Here is a 13,308-nt window from a genome sequence, read left to right on the forward strand (position 1 = left end):
TTACTTTCTTGATTGCTCCCTTTCCATTTCAATACTCAGGTGGACTGGGTCATAATTCTAGGATTGGCTCTAAGCAAATTTAGTAAAACAGAGTTCTTATAGGAAATAAGATGGAAGCCCTTAAACCCAAGAGCTATTAATGCAAAGAAAAGAGAAAAATAGCTTCTGAATATCTATTTCATAAATCTGGTAACACTATATATATAGTTGATAACAGAACAGAGAAATGTGTTGTATAACCCTTATGTTCATAATTACCATTTTATTCTAAGCACTTTGATGGAGAAAGGCAGGTTGATAATTGCTGGCCAATTTAATAGCTCTTATAACAGGTGGCTGCATAATATCCTCATGTGATCTCACAGAGGGGCCAGCTCCCTGTCAAAAACAGTAGGCTCACTTTTCTCCACGTAAACATGGAACTGACTGTGCTCAGTTAAATTGCTACCAAGTGCAGAGAAGCCTGTGATTTTCTGTGTTTGGAAAAAGTGACTTTGCACGGTACCATAAAACAAACGCTGTGCAACGTGAAACAGGGGTGCTGTCATCTCAATTGCTGTTTATGAGCTCTATGTTTTCAACAGCCAAATAAACTCCAAAGTTTATTTTTCCAACTAGCTTTTCATTAAAGGTATTACACATTGTTTTAATTGTATTTTCCTAATAAGGCTCACGTGTACCTATGCGGAGCACCAAGATGAGCAGAAGGAGAAATGAATAGCATAAAATAATCATGACTTCTGAAAGAGTGTTCCAGTATGGTCCCAGGGCCAGTTTGGCTGGGGTATCAGCCAAGTCATGAGAGGCTAGGATTAGGGTAGGCTATACTATCTGAGGCAATCTGTCCAGCAGAGTCAGAATTTGACCAAAATCTCTTAGGCAGAGTGGAGAAACTAATCCCAGTGAGACCAATTACAGTTACCACGTCTAAATTGCCAGAGGTGGGATCAGACACAGCCTGCCAAGAGTGCAGGGTCAAATAGGGATGAAGTGAGATGTAGCACAGGCCTGATATGGGAGAAGGGTCCAGGGCAATTTTCTAGAGTACTCTGGCAGATTTGTACATATCTGCAGCCATTCTTCAGTCTGTGCAGCATATGAGATGTAAGTCTGGCTGAAAGAAAGGCAGAAGGCATACTTTGTCCTTATCTATAAGAGCTGTATACAAGCAACTTCTTGTAAGACGCAGCTGAAAGAACATGTGGTCAGAGGTGTCATCTTTTCTTATGGTCCCTTCCTGTGAAAACATAACAACCCTCTTCTTGTCTTACTACACTGTGTTAGGTACAGAAGAGTTAACTCCTTAAGTATCCCCAGCAACTTCAAAGCCCCTTCGGAATACAATTGAAGAGAAAGAGAGAGAGAGGTAGAGAGAGAGATAGGAGCAAGAGAGGTTCTATACCTTAAAATCATAGGGCTAGGAGATAGAAAAAATGATTAACTCTAAAAGGTTAATTTCCAATAGTAGGTAACTGGAATTTATTGAGTAGCATCATACACCCTCTCAATTTCCAGCTGCACCTAATCCTGTCACTGCAGTGTTAGGAAGACTCAAAATCAAGTGCAACTGTCACTGTCAATCAATCACATATTTGTTCTACTTTAATACACTGTCAAGATTGATTAATGTGGAATGTGGCTTTGGAGACAGGAAATATCAGATAAGTCATATATGCAAAAAAGTCATTTGAACTATGTTCTAAGAGGTTTCTTGGTAAATGGAGAATAAATTTTGACCATTGACCATTCAATGAAAAACAAATAGACTGAAAGGTGGGTCTCAAGCTTCACAATACTCTAAGACTCTGAAGGAATGATAATTATAATTTTTTAAAATTTTTATATAGTTTTAAAAAAATTTCTTTAAATAATAACACATCACTGAAAACAATCGCAAAGTTTTAAATTCAAAATTGTGACAGCGGTTGTAACAACACTTTCACTATTTTCTCCAGATTGTATCTTGAGTAGCAGTTCTGTGACATTAACAATCCTGGGAAAATGATTTCATAAAAACAGGAAAAAGATATACCCAATCGGTAGAAAAGAAACATTTCAATTAAAGAACAAGACTGTGAACATTAATTTTACACTTACATAGAGAATGTCCACTTCACAAAAGTCTTAATATAGGTAGGAAATGCCTTAGTTTTTTAAATGATAAAGAACAATATTCAATAAAATTCAGTTTAATTTATAGTTAATAAAAATGTAAAAATTGGGTAGTCACATTCAGGTCAATTGATCAAGCCATATGGAATATAAAAAGAAATGCAGAGAAAAAACCAGATCTATAAAATCTTTGTTATTATAAAAATATTCAACCACATTAAATGAAAGTTCATTTTTGAAGGAAGTGCCTGTCACGGTATAGGGGAATGAAAGTGATTAGGATAATTCCTGTGCAAAACATTCAGAATCAAGGTATGAACACTACATAAGTATGTGGTTATCACCTTTAGCAAAGTAAACAACATATTCAAAATGTTAAATTGGTTTGTTAGTATAAAAATATTTAGTGGCAGTGATTATGGCTCAGGTCAGTTATCCCAATATCTAGCTGAGATTAGGGAATTCTAAGATCAATTACAGCAATCACCTTTAGGATGACACTAAAACAGAATGTTATATTATCGAAACAATTAACGTGATCAGGATTACACGTGATCAGGATTATAGAACAATTCTAATTTAAGTAGGAATTCAGTCTCTCAAATATTCCAGTATAGCTGCTGTTCCCTTCATTAATAAGGCTGCATCTAGAAGTAATGTTCTTAAGTTCACACAGTTACCAACCTCTGGTGGAATTTGAAGAAGGTCATTATTTTGAAGGTCTAACTTGGTCAGATTTTCCATTGTCTTCATTTTCTGAGGATCCACAAATCCAACTTGATTGTTACTAATCAGAATTGTTTCAAGTGTGGGGATAAGGGACAGAACTTCAGGCGATATTTTGAACCTATTAAAGGAAAGATTGATCATTTGTAGTCTTATCAATGATTTCATTTCTTCAGGTAAAGAATTTAGAAAATTGATCCTGAGATATAAAAAAGTTAATTTTTGAAGCAAACATAACTCCAAGGATATGCAGGAAAGCTTACTAAAACTGAGGTTGACTTCAGAAACCATTTCCTTCAGTTCTATAATTCTTTTTGGAATCTCACATAGCTGATTCTTACTGAAGTTAACAGAAATGGTGATGGTGCTTTTCATTGCATCAAACATTTCATCAGCAAAGTTGTTTGCTTATCATTATAGTCTAATAATTTTAATGTGATGATGGCATGAACATTGACTTTGGATTCATTGAGTAGTGTCATGACAGTCTTAGTAACAGAGTCACTCTAGCTAGGTCCATGATCTTTGATCTTGCTTTGTAGATATTTTAGGACTTCTTGGGTTCCTCTTTTTATTATTTTTCTTTGAATGGTTCTTGAAAGATTTCCTTCTAGGGCTAGGAATTTCGAATGAAGGTTTCCCAGTGAATAAATATGGATGACTACTAATATCATTGTTGCTTAGGCCAAGCCTTTCCAAAGACTGTAGCAGTGAAATTTCATCTGGAACAGATTTTCACTTGTTATCCCTCAGTTCTAGCCACAGGATAGAACTCAGGTGTTTAAGATAGTCTGCTGCTAACATTTCAATCTGGTTTTCGTCTACATGTAGTTCCTTTAAGAGTTTACAAGAAGGAAATTCTGGTAGAAAACGTGGTTTATTCCTCTGCAAATAAAGCAGTTTTCTAGTGATTCCATGCCAGCCCATTCAGGAGGTGTACTTTCCAAGAGATTTGAACTACAATCCAGATGGCTTAATTCTGACATTATGTTTCTGAAGGTTTTCTAACTCCTGTAGCAGAAGGCAGGGATGTCAACTGATTATCATGTATATCAAGAACAGTCAATGCAGGCAGAAGTCGGAGGTCATCTGCAAGTGACCTGACAATTATAATCTATCGTACTTTACACCTCTAGTCATTAGCTCACATTGTGTAATGCTCTAATGGACTCCAGGAGTTTTCATTTTAAACCTTTTTCTTCATTTGTAAACATTAACCTTTCCTACTCAAAGGTACAGACACCAAGTAAGTGAATCCACTGGCAAGATGAGTCCTAGTGAGGGTCTTGAGAGTAATGTGGATATTTATTTCTTTTTATTATATCTAAAATGCCCCCAGTTCTCTTCAATGAATAAGCATTATTCTTATAACCAGAAGAAAAAAATTGATGCTATAAAAAGATTACAAGAGAAATGAGGTTTTATGTGGATTTGTTAAAATAACTCTATCTTCTTGCAACTCCCACATTCCCCTCAAAATGAGGAGCCATGAGAGTGAGTGGAAGCAGTGGGGTTGGAATACTGTGAACCATGAGAAACACACAGAGAATTTCAAAGTGGTGGACTGAGGAAGGAGCTTGAGTTTCCAGCCTGAGACAAGAGTTCGTGTACTAGGGACGCAGTGGGAGGAAGTTTCCAACTAGTAGTAGAAGATTGCCAGCTACTCTTCTAATTCTACAGCTAGAGGTAAAATACAGATACCTAGTAAAATTTGAATTTCAAGTACATCAATGAAGACTTTATAGTGTAAATAGTCTTTTGTATTATATAGTATGAGGTATACTTAGAGTAAAAATGTTTGTGTTCAAGTTTAATTGTGTGTCTTGTGTTTTTCTTTGGTGAATCTGGCATCTCTAATTAGGAAGATGGCTTGGAACAAAGCTGCTGAATGGGATGTGTCGCTCCCCCTCTTCGCGGAGGAACGACACAGGACCCTGCGCTGTTCTTTTGTCTGCTCGGCCCTTCCCGGGTTTACTGCTGGTCCTTCCCGGGTTGGCTGGCAACCCTTCCACCTCCCCTGCCACTTTCCCCACTTCCACGGGGGAGTGGCACACTGCCGGCCGGCTCTCTCAGGGGCTGCTCAGATGTTATCCGGATGTTCCCCTTAGATGTTCCTGGTGCATGTTGTCTCTCTCCTCCTTTATAGTCCTCTTCCACCAATCCCAACTCTGCTACCCACACGCCGAGCACACTGCTCTCCTCCAATCAGGAGCAGGATCAGCTCCTGCAGGTTATTGGTCGAACTGGAGGCAGCTGTGTAGAAGTTGTTTACTCCTCTCCCAGCACCATATTGTGGGAGAGCAGATGCATAGAATAAGTCTTAATTCCAGTAACCTAGTCTAGTCCGAGTTGCGCCCCATAGGATGGACTAATGGTGTGAACATCTGAGGGATATTTTAAAGAGTAGAGAAATCATGGTCCCATCATAGAATGGAAGAATGTTAGTTTGGTTGTATCTTGGTTTGAACATAGGAGGCAAAATGACAAGAAATAAGTTGGAATGAGAATAAACAAGATCTTATTTTAATTCTATCCAGGCTGAAGATTTGGATTCTGTAACCACTCAAAAACTCACATTGAATAAGTGATAAATTAAGAGATAAAGAGAGGTATGTTGTTTTCAGGAATGAAAGAGATGACTGAATAAGGATTGATTACTTACCAATACAGTCTTTGTTGTTTTAAAAGTATAGTTGGGTGTTTGAACAAAAATGTTTTAGTTGCTGTAACAACATTTTAATGCTTTATTATGTCACTTTACAGCACATTGTTTATAACCTGATTACATAATTTTAAACTATGATTACCAGGACAGCCAAAATGCTTCTCACATTTAGATAATACAGTGCTCATTCAGACAAATTAAAATTGTGGTTTGGGGCTGCTACACAAGTTTGTGATATGGGGAAAAATACTGTAAGCATAAATGGATGTTATTGAATAAAAACACTGAGATTCTGTTACTTGAAATTCAAAACACTCAATATTGGAAAAAATTCTGTGGATTTGATACAAAGTTCTTGAACATCCTACTTCTCCCTAGAACTGTTCTTGTCCCCTCTCTATTTCTTGCTGATCATGTCTAGTGTCCTATGCTTGTCTCCAGGCCCTTTCTCATGAACCCTTTGGTTATGGTTGGTATATTCCAATCATTTCACAAACCAAGTAGTAGGGAGACCATTTTCAGAGCAAAATCCTTTTCCTTTTTCCATATTAATGTAATTTATTATTATTTTTACTTCAAGAATTGATTGTTATTTTTAAGCCATTTCTTTAAAAATTTTTTAGTTATTCATTTTCAAATTATTTGAAAAGTCAAACACACAGAGAGGCACAGGCATAGCCAGAGCCAGAAAAACATAGAGAGAGAGAGGTCTTCCACCCTCTGGTCCACTACCTACCTGCCTACAGGCCCTCAATAACTTGTGTTAGGCCAGACCAAAGCTGCGAAGTCAGAACTCAATCAGGTCTACCACATGGTGGCAGGAACTCAAGTACTTGAGCCATCACTTACTATCTCTTCCACTGTGCATTTGAACGAAGCTGTATTACAAGTATTAGAATCAAGGACTCAAACTCAGGTACTCTGATATTATATGTGGTCCTCCCAAGCAGCATCTGCAACACTGTGCTAAATGCTTGCCCCACATCAATTATTTGAATGAAAATGTTGCTTGAATATGATTGGGCATAAATTGGCATATTAAAAACAATGTAAATTTATAAATTATAAACAAACTTTAAAAATATATTTAAAATTAATATCAGTAACCTAATGTAGTAGATTATATCGTTTTCAAGATTGTTATACCCCTACTCAAAAAATAATTTTTGTGAGGTCAGCTAAGACAAGCACCCCTCAAGTTGTGTGATACTCTACTACAATGGAAGTTATAGCCACTCATTGTTGCAACCCAGTTTCTCTTCTTGAACTGCTAGAGAACTTTTACTTGTTTAGGGCAATATAATCTCATTTGTAGTTACCTGACACACACCCAATATTATTATAATTAGTTTTGTACTTCCTCCCTCTCTAGAGACCACAGCAATTAGAGCAGCATTCTCGGGGTGTAACATGAGAGAAAATTCGGCAATAAAATCATGTGAATAACATTTAGCATATGGCAATCATAGAAACAATCCATTATATGTTTATGCAAATATTTAATATTTATTCATTAAAATAAAGACCATGTAGACCTATTTTATAGAGGTGTATCAATAAAAAATAACCTCTAGCTCAAAGGTAATTCAAATTCTTCAATAATTAAATAACTTCTCAATGAAGTGGGTAAACTAGTATCATTCTTCATGAACAGCAAACGTTGCAGTGTTGACCCCACTTTTAAAGCTGTGAGGATTCTGTAGTAGAGAGCCATTGCTCCCAACCACTCCACTTCCATTCTTGAGTCTAAACTCTCAACCCTGTCCCTCAACACTCAGCCCACCTTGTGTCTGTCTTACTCTGCAAGCTTGTTCTGATGGAGATAACACACTTCCTTGTTCTATGCTGTGTTCTCTGGGTTCACTCACTATCCGGGTCCTGAACCTAAGAGAGCATCCGCGCAAGCATGAAAAAATCCTTCCCCACACAAGAGGAGGAGGAACAAAATAGGAAATATTCAGGCATGATTAATTTTTACTACCGTTGAAGGCCTCTCTTGAGTTTCAAACTTACACTTCCATTTGGATTCCCGGAATTCAAACTCATTCCATATTGGGATGGAATGAATCTTATCCCCATATATTTCCTTGGATTCTAAATTCCCTGAGAGCATCAGATGAGGTGGGTGAAAGACAATTCATTCCAGTTCTGATCGTGAGGCATATTTCTGACACCAGGCTCGTCTCTGCTCTCACCAGAAATGTGACAGCTCATCAAACCAGTGAAAAAACAATGAAGGACAATTTGAATTGAGCTTTTGATAGATGAAAATGAATAGGAATAAAAGACCGAAAAGCTGATAAGAGGTGAAGATAGTAATAGCTCCTGTGTATATCCTAAAACTATTGTGTTCCCTAATCCTGTGCCCTTAATAGCATTTCATCCTTCTTTGGTCTGATATATGGTATTCTGAAAGACCACGCTGTGAGCAAAGGTAACAATGTTTTCCAAATCAACTTCAGCTTGTTACCTTGTTTTTGAACATAACTTGCTCTATTCCTCTTGGTATTGGGTTTTAGAACTGTTCCTGTTAAATATACTGCATCCAAGTTTTCCACATTCGTTTCCCAATTCTAGCTGGTAATAGGCTAGTCCTATTTCCATGACAAATCAGAACTCAACTCCTTTAGACACCACTGGCTGCTTTGGGAAAGTCCAAGTCTTGGGGCCGGCACTGTGGCATAGCGGATAAAGCCGCTGCCTGCAGTGCTGGCATCCCATATGGGTGTCCGTTCGAGACCTGGCCGCTCCACTTCCAATCCAGCTCTCTGCTATGGCATGGGAAAGCAGTAGAGGATGGCCCAAGTGCTTGGGTCCCTGCACCTGCATGGGAGACCCAGAAGAAGCTCCCGGCTCCTGGCTTCAGATTGGCGCAGCTCCAGCCCTTGCGGCCTTCTGGAGAGTGAACCAGTGGAGGGAAGACTCTCTCTCTCTCTCTCTCTCTCTCTCTCTCTTTCTGCCTCTCCTCTCTCTTTGTAACTGTGACTTTCAAGTAAAATAAATAAATCTTAAAAAAAAAAAAAAAGAAACTCCAAGTCTCTCTCACATCCCTTTTAGCCCCTGTGATCCATGGACCTGACTCTGGATTGTCCAGGCAATTTTGTATTCAAACCAAATAGGCTACAACATAAAAAAAAACCATCATTTTATTCTTTCAGATTCCCAAATCATAAGGGTTTTCCATATCTATTTTTTTAAAGATTTATTTATGTATTTGAAAGGCAGAGGCAGAGAAAGAGTGAGAGAGAGAGATAATGTCTTCCATCCTCTGGTTCACTCTCTAGATGGCCACAATGGCTGGAGCTGTGCCAATCCAAAGTCAGGCACCTCCTCTGGGTCTCCTACATGGGTGCAGGGGCCCAAGGACGTGGGCCATTCCCCACTGCTTTTCCAGGCCACAGTAGAGAGCTGAATCAGAAGTGGAGCAGCCAGGACTCGAACCAGCACCCATATGTGATGCCAGCACTGTAGGCGGTGTCTTTACCCGCTATGCCACAGCGCCAGCCCCTTTCATATCTATTTTTAATCTTATTAATGATATTAACACATATTTAATCAAAGTAGCTAGAGACTTGGATCTTTTTCTTTACTTTCCCTTAAAATCAATATTAAAATCTACTCTTCTGCTCCTGTAGCAAATGCCCTAAAAGAAGTTGCCTACACTTATTCTTTCTTGAACCACTTGCAGTGAGACTGTTCTTTCCATAATTTCTTTGAAATTGCTCCTACCAGGGTGATCAATAGGCTTTATGTTGACCATCATTCCCGTGTTCAAGTTGTTCAGGGTGAAACTAATCTCTGCCATTTTTCATGGATGTAGTCGTGTTTTTATTTACTCTCTTCCTTGGCAAAGGCTCTAGAGGCTTTTACTTGGCTTTGCTGTATAAGAACAGCTTGCATACTACTGGTCCATGACCCAGCCAAAGTACCAGTTCTGATGTAGAAAAAAACATTCCATTTATACGTGCAGGAACCATCAGGTGTAGTCTGTGGATCCTCTGTACCCACTATGAGCAAAACTCATTTGCTCTTGGCCAGAACTCCATTTACTTAACCTCTTTTATTCCTTATTCTGACAGGGGACCACAGTGGCGTCTTGCTTCTCCTAGAATCAGTGTTAATATAATATAATGTTAATTTAGTGTTCATTAGTCTCTGAAAGGTGCAGGTATTCCCTTGTTCCTAATGCATGGTTTTCTGAACAAATAGCTACAAGTTCCTTTGGTGGTAAAAACAGGAGAGTGACTACCTCATCTGCTTGTTGTGGTGTTGCTGTGGTATCCTTTTATCATAGAAATTTAGCCTCTACTTCAGTCAGTGGGTTCAAGGTCTGAGAATACATAAATACTGGGCAAAGCATCATGGCCTAATTCACCTTTAGACTTATATTCATCCATCCTGGACTTCCTTTTACTGTGTCAATTAAACAATTCCTTATCAGCTTCCTATATGTCTTGCCTCTGGGCACAATGTTCTATAAACTGTCTCAGAGTTCTGTGTCTCAGGGGCCCTGGCTGCCACCCTTCCCTTGCTGTTGCTTGTGGTCAATGTACTCACTTTGCTTCTCACTGTTAAGTGCTACCACCTGATGTCTGTTCGTCCAGGTCCCAGCATCCTGATTGTTTCCAGGTAGCCCGATCTCATAGCAGCATCTTCTTCCATGAGCCCGAGTCCATTTATGCCAGTCATGCTGATCTTCTCAGTGCTGCTAGTACTCTGCTCACCAACATTCTCTTTATCTACTGGGTGCATGGAGTGCCCCCCGGCTCTCCTAAGAAATACAGGCATCTGAAGTTTCTAATGTAGCGTGCCAGTTTCTATGAGGCTTCGGGTTCTTTACTGCATTAACTCCATAGTAAGTCTGGTGAGTCTACTTAGTGGCATCCAACACTTTTTTGAAGCCTCTAAGTGTCACACTTTGTCCTGAAGTCCTCTCCAGAGTATAACATTCTACATCGTGAGAGAGTGTTCCTTAGGACAAACTCTCAATTATGTAATTTTCTATATTGTCCAGAACACTCAGGTTCCCATCCATAAAGTAATCTGTGTCTTCTCTACAACGTATGGTATCTCACACTCAGGGTCCAGCCCACAGGAAGTAGTCCACATTCAGGACCCAGTTCCATGTGCAGTATCTGGCACCCTGGCCCAGTATAATGTCCTGACCCTCAGGGGCCAGGTTCATACATAGTATCCAGTTCTTGGTAGTGAAACTAACCAAAGTTTTGCATCTCCTTTCCCTCTGGTAGCAGGTGCAGAGCATATGTGCCAGAATTTTACCTTTCTTACTTTCTATTTGTCAGCCTACAAGATATAACCTGAAAAAAAGAAGCAGTGTTTTGTAATTCTTATTATTCACTTGCCTTGCTGGAATATGTACTCTATCAAATACTATACATCAGTAAAAACAATGAAATCCGGTCATTTGCAAGACTGGATTTGGAAGAATCTGGAAAACATCATGCTGAGTGAATTAAACCAGTTCCAAAGGGACAAATATCATATGTGCTCACTGATCAGTGACAACTAACTGAGCACCTAAAAGGAAATCTGTTGAAGTGAAATGGACACTATCCAAAGGGATCACATAAACAAGAACAGTGTCTGTAAATACTAGCTGATAGAATAAAAAAGGGAGAGAATGATCCAACATGGGAAGTGAGATACACAGCAGACCCATAGAATGGCAGATGTCCTAAACAGCACTCTGGCCTCAGAATCAGCCCTTATGGCATGTGGATCCGGCTGAAAAGCCCATGAGAGTATTTCAGGCATGGAAAGCCAAGACACTCTTGGGGGGGAGGACAAAACCTAAATGAAAGATCTCTGTGAGTGAGATCCCAGTGGAAAGAACGGGTCATCAAAGAAGGAGGTACCTTTCTCTGAAGGGAGGAGAGAACTTCCACTTTGACCATGGCCTTGTCTAAAAATGATCAGAGTCAGTGAACTCAGGGGGCTTCCATAGCTTTGGCAGCTCATGACGAGAGCCTAGGTTGATTACTGATGCCATAAACAAGAGTGTCAATTTGTTAAGTCAACAACAGGAGTCACTGCGCACTTTCTCCTCATGTAGGATCTTTGTCCTTAGTGTGCTGTACATTGTGATTTAATGCTATAACTAGTACTCAAAGAGTATTTTTCACTTTATGTTTCTGTGTGGGAGCAAACTGTTGAAATCTTTACTTAATGTATACTAAACTGATCTTCTGTATATAAAGAGAAACGAAAATGAAAAAAAAAAAAAAGACTTGATCAGCCCTTCTCCTGACTGTTGAAGAACAACTTAATACTTTATCCCTTTTAGTAATTTTTGTTCTACTTAATACTATTGGTTGAACTCTTTAATTACACACAATTATTCTTAGGTGTTTAAATTTTAACTGAAAAGTGATCCCTGTTAGGAATTTGGAAAACATTATGCTGAGTGAAATAAGCCAATCCCAAAGGGACAAATACCACTTGTTCTCCTTGATAGGTGACAACTAACTGAGCACCAAAAGGAAACCTGTTAAAGTGAAATGAACACTATGAGAAATGGTGACTTGATCAGCCCTCACCCTGACTGTTGATGAGCAACTTGATATGTTATCCCTCATAGTATTTTTTTGTTTGTTTGTTCTACTTAATACCTTTGGTTGAATACTGTAATCAATACACAATTCTTAAGTGCTGAAATTTAACTGAAAAGTGATTGCTGTTAAATGTAAGAGTGGGAATAAGAGAGGGAAGAGATGAGCAATTCGGGACATGCTCAAGCTGACTTACCTCAAACGGTAGAGTTAGAAACATACCAGGGGATTCCAATTCAATCCCATCAAGGTGGCATGTACCAATGCCATCTCAGTAGTCCCAGTGATCAACTTCTGTTCACAATTGATCATAATGATAGAACTGAGAATGACTTTTAAGTAAGGAAAATCTGCGGCCCATTAAGAGAGGTTAGTGGCCACTGCCTCAGACTCTGTGTTCTGGAGAGTGGCTGTTCCCCCTGAATTCTTATGTGTATATATATATATATATATATATATGTACACACACACATATATATATATACATACATATATATGTATATATATACACACACATATATATATTCCTCTTCTGAACTGTACGTATTACTGTCTCAGTGACAGGCTCATAGCCTTGGAGTAAGAAACTTAGCAGACTGAGAGTCTTCCCTTCACAGAAGTTCTGCAACACTTTAAGTCCTATAGTTGGTTTTCAGCTCTGTTTGACCTCCATCTTCAGGGAGTTAGGGACTTTAAATGCCACTAAGGAGGTACCCTGGCTTTCACATTTTGTCGTGCACTGATGATTAATCATACTGATCCTGTTGAATCTCTCAACTGAATCAGTGATGTTGAGCAAGTTACCTACTTTCACTGTCCTTACAGTGTGCTTCTCATATCTCTCAAGTGCCAGATTTATTTTATCAGCTAGGTGCCCCTTCCACTTGTGTCTCATTCCTTATTACCACTGGTGATAGTTTTGAAATTGCACTGTCACAGCAGGCCAGGGGCTATCCATACTCCACCTTCCACCAGGAGAATTGCATTGCTGTGTTCTGACAAGTGATCTCTTTCCCACATCCTATTTTAAAGTCTGCTTTCTAAGACTTCTCCTGGCCCTGTCTAACTTTGATGAGGTTCCCTGGAAATAGACTTTAAGGTGGCAGATTGTGTGCAGATTGTTTGTGGGTGATGGCTTTTGAGATACAAGCATAAGGGAGTGAAGGAGGCAGGGTTGGGTGAAGAGAGAAATTAACCTGCAATGTGGTTGCATTGGAGGTACCCTGTAGGATCTCT

At 39.0% G+C, this 13,308-nt stretch overlaps 1 pseudogene; it reads right to left on the reverse strand.

The window, feature by feature from the left end:
* Positions 1-2,691: 2,691 nt before the first annotated feature.
* LOC100346994 (leucine-rich repeat-containing protein 40 pseudogene) lies at positions 2,692-3,937 on the reverse strand (annotated as a pseudogene).
* Positions 3,938-13,308: the final 9,371 nt, after the last annotated feature.

Source organism: Oryctolagus cuniculus, chromosome 8 (genome assembly GCF_051225735.1).
Source record: "Oryctolagus cuniculus isolate XC-2025 breed Fujian yellow rabbit chromosome 8, ASM5122573v1, whole genome shotgun sequence".
NCBI lineage: Eukaryota > Metazoa > Chordata > Mammalia > Lagomorpha > Leporidae > Oryctolagus > Oryctolagus cuniculus.